This window comes from Amblyraja radiata, chromosome 6, assembly GCF_010909765.2.
Source record: "Amblyraja radiata isolate CabotCenter1 chromosome 6, sAmbRad1.1.pri, whole genome shotgun sequence".
NCBI lineage: Eukaryota > Metazoa > Chordata > Chondrichthyes > Rajiformes > Rajidae > Amblyraja > Amblyraja radiata.
This window is the reverse complement of record NC_045961.1, coordinates 18,857,307-18,868,634: the sequence shown is the minus strand read 5'-3', so window position 1 is coordinate 18,868,634 and position 11,328 is coordinate 18,857,307. Positions and strand designations below refer to the sequence as shown.

The 11,328-nt window shown below is 44.4% G+C and overlaps 1 protein-coding gene across 5 annotated transcripts in view; it reads left to right on the top strand.

The window, feature by feature from the left end:
* Positions 1 to 1,164: 1,164 nt before the first annotated feature.
* The window catches only part of LOC116974125 (F-box-like/WD repeat-containing protein TBL1XR1), a 211,660-nt gene continuing 201,496 nt past the window's right edge, over positions 1,165 to 11,328 (top strand). For 3 of the 5 annotated variants that reach the window (XM_033022282.1, XM_033022284.1, XM_033022285.1), the window contains exon 1: positions 1,165 to 1,293. The gene's annotated coding sequence lies outside the window, so the exon portion shown is untranslated. Of the gene's footprint in view, positions 1,309 to 1,751; positions 2,077 to 11,328 lie in introns of those variants that run through there. The other 2 variants (XM_033022286.1, XM_033022283.1) reach the window with 2 other exon arrangements.

Below are 11,328 nucleotides of genomic sequence, written 5' to 3'. Positions count from 1 at the left end.
TCACGGGCTGGCTGTCCATGTGGACATTAATGATTTATCCAGAAAAAAAACATCTCGCATCCCCACTTTTAATGTTCTACGCCTGATTGTGAAAAGAGTAAGCACAAAATCTCCTTTCTGTTTTTATTAGAAGACGAGCCGACACTTTGCATGCGCTTTGCATAGCGTGTCCTTTTTAAACGCGATGGCATTGGGGAAGCAGAAATAAACAATGCCATTCTGGGTAACGGGTCAAGTTCATCCTCACAACACCAAAATAATCACATTAGAGGAGGCCCAACCAAATAAGCCAGCCGTCAATCAAACTACTACGATTAACTTCAAATTATCAAATGGCCAGAGCAAAACAGATTTGCATCATTGTCACTACATTGTGTTCAATCTTAAAACAACAACGAGCTGTAAAAAAGAAATAGCCTTGTAATTAAAACCTTACTATATATATAATCAGCGTATTTATTTACACAAAAAAAGCTCTTTTTTTGTTGCATTGCGTTGCGGATTGACCTAAATATGCAAACGGACTGTGGGTTTTTCTTGCTGAAGCAGATAGCAAATGTTTATCACAGTGCACAGAGGCAACCTGCTCCCTGCCCCCATTCCGGAGCGGGCTGCGCCGCGTCTGCGGGTAGTACGGTAAGGCTGCGATGTGTCACTGTAATGCAGAGACCTGTAATGATGTCAACTTGTTATTTACTTTCCAAAGCTGAATGACTGAGCAAGGGGAAAGGAGAATCAATCACCAGCACTGTGCCTGGGCAGGCGGAAAAAAATAGCGTGGCTGGGGGAAGGGCAGCACATGGTGCAAATATTGTATCATTAAATACATTGCACATCGGCACTATCAGCCACTTTTCGCTCATTTCAATGCCAAAGGACGATGCATTAATAGATTTTGTAACAGCCTCGATTTGTTTGAGGTTGAATTGGTTAATTTAATATCTGCGACATCCGAATAGAGCTCGCAGCATGTTGCTGTAATGTGTTTATATATTTTTATATAATATACATATATATATATATATTCATATAGTGCATGGTTTGTTAATCCTTGTTAAATGGTGTCCCTTGGCGAGGATAGGTCTGCTCACTTGTCTGGGTTGTGTACACAAAGAAACGAGGGCAAATTGAAAATGTAAAAAAAGCAGGCAGCAGGAAGCCAGTTCCCCTGGCCGGGAACACCCTCCCTTCCCCCATGCAAGCAGTGTGTGCAGATGTATTTTTTAAACCGAATCGATCTGAAGCTTGGTGGGATATTCCTGAAAACATTGGAGGGAGCAGCGGGCGCAGGGGGTGAGCAATGGCTGGGTGTGTTGTGAAAGCGATGGTTTTAGGGAGCCCTGTGCTCCCCTCCCCATGTGGAATCTTTATATTTAATGTTAAATGCACAAGGCGGGTGTGTGAGCGCTGTGTGCGGGGGAGGGGAGGGGAGAGAGGGTCGGGGAGGGGAAGGGAAGGTAGAGAGGGAGAGGGGGTAGAGAGGGAGAGGGGGTAGAGAGGGACAGGGGGGTAGAGAGGGTAGAGGGGGAGGGGAGGGGGTAGAGAGGGGGGAGGGGAGAAGAGACACAGGGAGGGGGGAAGAGACACAGGGAGGGGGGGGGGGGGGGGGAGGGTGTGCGCGCCCCCGGGTGGGGAAGACTGTGTGTGTGGGGGGAGGGGAGGGCGCGCGCTGTGTCGGGAGCGCGCCCCCGCTGGGGGAGAGAGTGTCCTGTGGGGGAGGGGAGCGGGAACGCGCCGAGAGCGGGAGCGCGCTACAGCCGGGCTACCGACCGACCCCCACCCACTCACTCACTCGGTGCCTCTCCCGCCGCCATATGGACGGCTAGCGCCCTCCCGCCAACCCGCCCGCCCGCCACACGTACATGCGAGCCCCGCCGCCGCCTCCTCCTCCTCCCCGGCCTCAGCCCCAGCCCCAGCCCGCGGCCGCGTAGGCCTCGCACGGCCCCGGCCTCCTCCAGCCCCCGGCCCCACCGCACTCCTCCCCGGTGATGAGCGGCCCCTGAGGCGCTGCCCGACCCCCGAGACAAGCGGAGCCGCTGGTGGGAGCAGAGTCCTGGGTTATCTAAACCGCCCCAGGTGAGGCTGTGTGTTACACAGGGTCATGTGTGTGTTACACAGGGTCATGTGTGTGTTACACAGGGTCATGTGTGTGTTACACAGGGTCATGTGTGTGTTACACAGGGTCATGTGTGTGTGTTACACAGGGTCATGTGTGTGTTACACAAACTCGTATTTTTGCAGGGTCATGTGTGTGTTACACAGGGTCATGTGTGTGTTACACAGGGTCATGTGTGTGTTACACAGGGTCATGTGTGTTACACAGGGTCATGTGTGTGTTACACACTAACACAGGGTCATGTGTGTGTTACACAGGGTCTTGTGTGTTACACACTAACGCAGGGTCGCCTGTGTGTCAGACAGGGTCGCCTGTGTGTCAGACAGGGTCGCCTGTGTGTTAGACGGGGTCGCCTGTGTGTTAGACGGGGTCGCGAGTGTGTTAGACGGGGTCGCGAGTGTGTTACACGGGGTCGCGTGTGTGTAAGACAGGTTCGCGTGTGTTAGACAGGATCACGTTTAATAGCCAATCTTGTGTGTGTACAGCGTTGTGTGTCGGTTATACAGGTCATGTGTTACACAGGTTTGTGTGTATAGGGTCATGTATGTTGTTCAGGCTTGTGTATGTTATAGACAATGCTGGAGTAACCCAGCGGGACAGGCAGCATCTCTGGAGAGAAGAAATGGGTGACGTTTTGGGTCGAGACCCTTCTTCAGACTGACTTGTGTATGTTATATCTGTTCACGTGCGTATTATACAGGTTCAGATGTGTGTGTTGCAGCTATACAGCACGTAAACAGGCCCTTTGGCCCAACTTGTCCGTGCTGCCCATCTACACCAGTCCCCCATGCCACATTTGGCCCATATCCCCCTGTACTTGTCCAAATTTATTTCAAATGTTATTGTACCTGTCTCAACTACCTCCTCTGGCAGCTCGTTCCATATGCCCACCACCCTCTGTGTGGAAAAAGTTCCCCTCGAGTTCCTATTAAACCTATGTCCTTTGGTTCTTGATTCCTCTACTCTGGGTAAAAGACTGTGAGCATCTAGCCTTTCGATCCCCCTCATAAATTTTATACACGTCTACATTATCACCCCTAAGGCTCCTGCGCTCCAAGGAATAATGTTCTAGCAGGCCCAACCTCTTCCCATTACTCAGGCTCTCAAGTCATGGTAACATCCTCGTAAATTTTCTCTACACTCTTTCCAGTGTCATTATATCCTTTCTATAACAGGATGACCAAAACTAAACACAGTACTTGAAATGTGGCCTCACCAATGCCTTCCACAACTTAACATGATGTCCTAACTTCTATATACTCAATGCCCTGACTGATGAAGGCCAATATACCAAAAGTGTTCTGACTACCCTATCTACCTTTGATGTCAATTTCAGGGAATTGTGTTCCTGCACTCTTAAATCCCTCTGATCTACAACACTCCCCAGAGCCCTACCATTCACGGTGTAGGTCCTGCCTAGTTTAACTTCCATAAATACAACACGTCACACTTATAGCTGCATTAAACTCCATTAATCATTCCGCAGCCCATTTGCCCAGCTGGTCAAGACCCTACTGTAATTTTTGACAGCCATCTTCGCTATCTACAATAATACCCACTTTAGTATAATCTCCAAACTTACTAATCATGCTTCTTCCATTCTCATTCAAACTGTTAATGTACACCACAAACAGCAATGGGTCCAGCACTGATTCCAGTGACACACTACTAATCACAGGCCTCCAGTCTGAAAAACAACCTTCCACCATCGACCTCTGCTTCCTTCGATTAACCCAATTTTCTATCCAGTTGGCTAGCTCTGCCTGGATCCCATGTGATCTAACCTTCCAGAGCAATGTGCACATGTTATGCAGGGTCGTGTGTGCGTTGGAGAAGCTTGTGTGTGTGTGTTGTACAGATTCATGTGTAGTGTTTAGGGTCGTTTGTGTGTTGTACATGCTCGCGTGTGATTGTACATGCGTGGTGCAAGGGTCGTGTGTTGTACAGACTTGCGCATTCGTATGTCTTATGCAGGTACGCGTGGTATACAGGTGTGTGCCTGTCTTGTGCAGGCTTGTGTGTGTGTGTGTGTGTGTACAGGTGCATGCGCATACATTGTACTGGTACACTGTTTTCTCCAGGCTTGTATGTGTGTGTCGTACAGGCTCGTGCATGTGATGTACTGGCTCGTGTGTGCGTGTTTGTATGTCTTGAATGGAATGGAATACTTTATTGTAGCATGTGACTAGGCACAGTGAAATTTGCAGGTTCATATGTGTTATACAGGCACACATGTGTTGTACTGGCTCGCGTGTGCGTAGGGTGAGCATTGATCTGAACTTTTGGTGGGATTGCCATGTTCTAACATTTAAACACATTTACGCTGTGCAGTTCGGAGGTGGGGGAGGGGCAGACTGTGTGGATGGGGGATTGTTGCTAAATGGTACTTTCTGTGACTTGGGAGTATTAATTACTGTTGTTCAGAAATCCTTACAATCAGACTGATCAATAGGAAAATACAATCCAAGGAACGGTTCAGCGACTGAGCCTCTCAGGTTTGATTTGTTTCTATGTACTGTGGCAAATTAGTCTGAAATAAATGGAATTATGCACTTGATTGATCTGGGGATTGTGGATCAGAACACTGATAGTGTTCAGAACAGGTTATAATGTATTGATTTTACATGGAACACATTGTGTCCACATATAATGATAACAATTGGTTAAGGGGAAAGTAGGTCATGTATGCCCACTATCCCACTGTTTTATGTTTAAATGGTGAGATTGTTTCTTGTAAATTTTTTCTTTTTTTTTGCTGCTCAGAAGCTCTTGCTTTTATTGAAGCGAGGAAGTGCAAATTTGAAATATTCATCATAGAGATGGTGTAGATTGTCTCAGCAATGTGTTGGGGAGGGGAAGCATGTTGGTTCAGATTTTATATAATGGAGTTCGTTCTCTCAGTATATTAAATGTATGCAAAGTCACCACAGTGAATGTTTGGTAGTTACTTTGTTAACTTGGTGTAAATACGTAATAGATTTTGCATAACGTAATCAAATGTGTGTGTATTTACATTTTTTGTTTATTTGTGGTTAAACTTTACTGTGACATTTAGAATGTAGTTGTTTATAATTGAAGTAATATGTTTTTAAAAATAGCATTTATTGGAGGCCGTAAGCGGCGCACTTTATTTCCACAGTTGTTGCACCATAATGACAGTTACTTCATCTCACAGTTTTGCATGGCCTTCCAAATTTGGAAATAATAGAAGTTTGAAATTGCAGCGATATGTGACTGTGATAAATCTGAAGAAATTGTTTTATTTTTGTACAACTACCTGTAGTTCTCTCTATTTCTGGTGTGGTGTTGTTTACATATTCAGTTTTACATGTGTGAGAAAAGCATTGAACATCCGTGATTTCCAACAGTTAAATGCGGTATTACAGGACGGATCAACGTTTTGTACCATGTTGCACAGGAGATTTCATGTTCAAATTCTCCACTGTGGTGAAATAATTGGTATCAGTAATTGGAATGTGACATTTATACCCTTGCTGCCTTTTAGGTCTGAAAATGAAACGATCATTGTGGTTTTCCTGTCCCTGATTACTATCCAGTGATCTCAACGGAGATCATGTGTACCATGTGTGGACATTGCACACGACCCCTGCTCTACATTACTGTCCAGTGATCTCAACAGAGAGTATCGGTGTGTGGACATTACACACCTGCTCTCCATCACCCTTGGTGCTCACTAGTCTGATGGCATCCAGTTGAACACTGGCTTGTTTTTGAATTTGTGTATGTCTTCATGGCACCACCACCCCTCTCTGTAACTACAACTCTCCATAGATTGTGCAGTCCTAACACTGTGACCAGCTCCAACTATAATTTCTCCATTATTGATTACTGTGCTGTAATCTGCCAAAATCCTACACTCGTGTTCTATCTTCTAGCTTTCCCTCATGGAACCCTTATGTCCCAAATTGTTTTTCTGTTTTTAAAATGCACCTTTAAACTAAACCCTATTTTGTTGTTCGTATGTTTGACTGGGAGGCAGGTTTTGTCTTTGAAGTGCTTTGAGATGTTTTATTAGTTTAAAGGCAAGCAATAAACACCAGTTCTAGTTGACTTGCCTGTGAAGTAATTCAAGGTCAAACAGTTTCCAACTATTCAGGTGTTAGTTTTATGGAAGTTCTCCTTCCAGCTAGCCTACCAGAGGAACATCAGTAATGTCATTTTTGTTCAGAGATTTAGATTATTTTTGGTCCCTCTGCCAGTCTTCCTCCAAAACCAGCAGATCTTGTTTATAATTTTAAGGAATCAATTTTTACGTCCCTATGTGAGAAACTATCACTAGAGCAAGATTTACTACTGTCCAGAAAGCTATTTTTTATAAAAATTGGAGGAAAGAATTGAGCAGAAAAATCCACAAAGGCTGCCATTTTGTAGATCACAGTGAAATGTTTTGAGATTTTAATAATGTCTCCTCACTGTCCATTCATACAAAAATATGTCATTGGTTGACAATGATCTCTGGATTACATAAGAATGCATGCTAGTTACAATACTTACCACTTCTGCAAAATGGAGATTTTTAACTTGTTCAACTAGTGATGCATATTGACTGTTGCTTTTGACAAATTTTCATTCATTACCACTAAAGCTCAAATCAGATGGTTTATATATAGGGAAAAAAAGTTGGATGAAGTCAGACAGGGAAGATTTACGAGGATGTTGCCAGGAACCGAGGGTCTGAGCGAAAGAGACGTTGAGCTGACTGGGGACTCTATTGGAGTGCAGGAGGATGAGAGGTGATCTTATAGAGGTGTCTAAAATCATGATAGGAATAGATTGGGTAGATGCAGATACTCTTGCCCACAGTAGGGGCATTGAGAACCAGAGGACATAAGTTTGTGAAAGGGGAAAAAATTAATAGAAATCAGAGGGGTATCTTTTTCCACACAAAGGGTGTAAAACAAAAAAGAGCTGCCACAGGAGGTATTCAAAAGGGAACTGCAGATGCTGGAATATCGAAGGTACACAAAATTGCTGGGGAAACTCAGCGGGTGCAGCAGCACTTATAGCACAAGTTTTTACAGTCATACAGCATGAAAACAGGCCCAACTTGCCCACACCGACCAGCATGTCCCATCTGCACTAGTCCCAGCTGCCTGTGTTTGGCCCATATCCTTCCAAACCTGTCCTATCCATGTAACTTTAATTTTTTCTTAAAACGTTGCAATAGTCCCTGCCTCAACTACCTCCTCTGGCAGGTACACAAAATTGCTGGGGAAACTCAGCGGGTGCAGCAGCATCTATGGAGCGAAGGAAATAGGCGACGTTTCGGGCCAAAACCCTTCTTACCAGTCTGAAGAAGGGTTTCGGCCCGAAATGTCGCCTATTTCCTTCGCTCCATAGATGCTGCTGCATCCGCAGAGTTTCCCCAGCAATTTTGTGTACCTGCCAGAGGAGGTAGTTGAGGCAGGGACTATTGCAACGTTTTAAGAAAAAATTAAAGTTACATGGATAGGACAGGTTTGGAAGGATATGGGCCAAACACAGGCAGATGGGACATGCTGGTCGGTGTGGGCAAGTTGGGCCTGTTTTCACGCTGTATGACTGTAAAAACTTGTGCTATAAATTATATATATATACCCATTTTTTGATATGGGTGGAGCACTAACAGGTCTTGTGTCCCTTATGCTTGCTCCATAATTTAATATCCTTGATTGTAACCTTGAACATCTCCGTCTGCCTGCTGTTAACTTTCACCCCTTGCTAATTAAGATTCAATCTCTCTTAAAATATTTAAAGACTCTTCTACCAGCTTTTGAGTATGCAAGTTCCAAAGACTTAGTACCTTCATCAGAAAACGACACACTTCCTCACTGCTTTAAATGGAGAGTCCATTTGTTTGGATTTCAATTCTACTTTTTCTCATGAGGCAAGAGATCCTCTCCATATATACCGCCGAAGACCTTCCAAGACCTCGCGTAACAGGCAAGTCCTCTGTTACTTTTATAAACTCCAGCAGATAAAGCCTAGCTTGTCCAACATTTCCTCTAAAACAATCTGCCCATTCCAGGTATTAGTCTAGCAATCCTCTGAATTCCTTCCAAAACAGTGACATCCTTCCTTGAATAACGAAACTGATGTAGTACAATACACAGTGGTGTGGATGTGGCCTTATGTAACAGAATCACCTACTCTGTATTACTTTAAATTCTGTTAGCTTTGTACATTACGTGTACACTGGCCCTCTGTGAGGCTGTATCGTACACTGGGACAAGAGAACACCTCAATGCTCTGATCGGACTTTACTGGATTTAATCTAGCACTAAATGTTATCTCTCACTGATTATGTAACATGCTTCTTTGTTATTTTCCCTACCAAAATGGGCCATTGTGGAATTTCCCACACAATGCTCCCGGTTAATAGGTCTTTACTTACTCGCCTTTTTGTATCATTTTGCAGGCTCTATGTTCATAGCTTATTTCAAACCAGCCATTGTATGAGCTGAAATTTAGCACCCATGCCTATGGTGCTTTCACCTTAGTAATTTATATATTTTTTAAAACACTGTGGCATACCATCATTCTTCTGATCATAAAGTAATTGACCCGAAGCAATAACTGTCTCTTGTACAGAAGCAGCCTGACTTAATGAGTATTTCTTACATTTTCTGTTTTTATTTCAGATTTGCATCTAGCTTTTATTTAACTTTTCAGGCCATTAACTCACTGAATGCAAAATAGACAAATGTAGTGCATTGGTTTATTATTGTCGTGTGTACAGAGATTCAATGTAAAGCTTTTATTTGTTGCTGTCTTTTTCGTTTTGTTTTCACTTTTAATTTCAAGTTTTTGTGTACCTTGTGTTGTGACTGTCGGCAGACCAATTTCCGTCCGGGGATGAATAAAATTCTATCGTATACGATTAAATCCCATGAGTCTAATCAAGCCTTACACAAGGGCACCAGATAGTACATAGAGAAAAGTACCAGAATGCAGAATATAGTGATACCGTGTAATAGCATTACAGTTACAGAGGAAAAAGTCCAGCATCCGCAATGTAGGCTGGAAGATCGGTACTGCAACATAGCTTATGGGAGGACCGTTCAGTTGTCTGTTAACTGAGGCGAAGAATCTATTTCTAAATTTAAGGGTGGCACGGTGACATAGCGTCAGAGCTACTGCTTTCCAGCACCAGAGACACGGGTTCAATCCTGACCACGAGTGCCTGTCTGTACAGAGTTTGGACATTCTCCCTGTGACCTGCGTGGGTTTTCTCCGAGATCTTTGCTTTCCTCCCACACTGCAAAGACGTACAGGTTTGTAGAGTGATTGGCTTGGTGTAAACGTATAAATTGTCCCTAGTGTGTGTAGGGTAGTGTTAATCTGCGAGGATCGCTGGTCAGTGCGGACTCGATGGGCCGAATGGCCTGTTTCGGCGCTGTATCTCTAAATTAAACTCAAAAATCTAATCTGGTGCTATGTGTTTTCAAGCTTTTGTATCTTTTGCTTGATGGGGAGAACAGGGAATGACTAGGGTGAAAAATATCATTGATTGGTGTTGGCTGTTTTCATGAGGCAATGTGGTGTAGATAGAGTTGGTGGTGGGGAGTCTGGTCTGTGTTATGGACTGGGTTACACCTACAACTCTGCAAATTCTTGCGGTCTTGCGCAGGGCAGATCCTAAACTAAGCTGTGATGCAACCTGATCAGATGCTTTCTGTGGTGAATCTGTAGAAGTTAATAATAATAATAATAATAAATTTTATTTGCGGGCGCCTTTCGAAGTCTCAGTTGATGAGAGTTGTTGGAGTCAGGTCTCCTGAGGAAGTTAGTGTGCTTCCTTGGCCATAGCTGGGCGGCACCAGTCACAGAGGGTCAACGAGGCAGTTCAAAGGAGATTCACCAGACCAGTTATGTTAAATTCATGCCATTATGAAATATGTTAGTCATAGAGTCTTACAGCATGGAAACAGGCCCTTCGACCCAACCTTCCCACACTGGCCAACGTGTCCCATCTATACAAGTCCCACCTGCCTGCATTTGGCCGATATCTCTTTAATCGTATCCTATCCATGTACCTGTCCAAATGTTTCTTAAATAGTACATGCCTCAACTATCTCCTCTGGCAGCTCGTTCCATACTCCTACCACCCTTTGCTTGAAAATGTTACTCCTCAGGTTCCCTATTAAATCTTTCCCCCCTCACCTATGTCCTCTGGTTCTTGATTTCCCCAACTCTGGGCAAGTGACTCTGTGCGTCTACCGGATCTATTCCTATCATGATTTTATACACCTCCATAAGATCACCGTTCACCTCCCTCAGGTCCTGGCAACATCCTGGTAAATCTCTGCACCCTTTCCTGGTTGACAACATCTTTCCTGTAACATGGTGCCCAAAACTGAACACAATACCCTAAATGCGGCCTCACCAACTTCTTATACAACTGCAACAAGACCTCCCAACTTTTATAGTCAATGCCCTGACTGCTGAAGGCCAATGTGCCCAAAGCCTTTTTGACCACCCTATATGCCTGAGATGCCACATTCAATGAAATCCGAGATCCCTCTGCCCTACAACACTTCCCGTGCCCTACCATTCAATGTGTAGGTTCTACTGATGTTTGTGCTCCCAAAATGCAACACATCACATTTCTCTGTTACATTCCATCAACTTCATACATTCCTCAGCCCACCTGCCCCACTGATCAAAATCCTGCTGCAATTTCTGACAACCATCTTCATGCCGGGACTGTCATATGAGGAAAGATTGGAAAGACTGGGCTTGTATTCACTGGAATTTGGAAGGATGAGAGGGAATCTTATAGAAACGTGTAAAATTATAAAAGGACTGGACAAGCTAGATGCAGGAAAAATGTTCCCAATGTTCGGGGAGTCCAGAACCAGGGGCCACAGTCTAAGAATAAAGCGGAAGCCATTTAAAACTGAGATGAGAAAACTTTTTCACCCAGAGAGTTGTGAATTTGTGGAATTCTCTGCCACAGAAGGCAGTAGAGGCCAATTCACTGGATGTATTTAAAAGTGAGTTGGATAAAGCTCTAGGGGCTAGCGGAATCAAGGGACATGGGGAGAAGGCAGGCACGGGTTACTGATTGTGGTTGATCAGCCATGAACACAATGAATGGCGGTGCTGGCCCGAAGGACCAAATGGCCGCCTCCTTCACCTATTTTCTATCTACAATACCACCCACTTTTGTGTCAACTGCAAACTTGCTAATCATGCCATGTGAAATCATG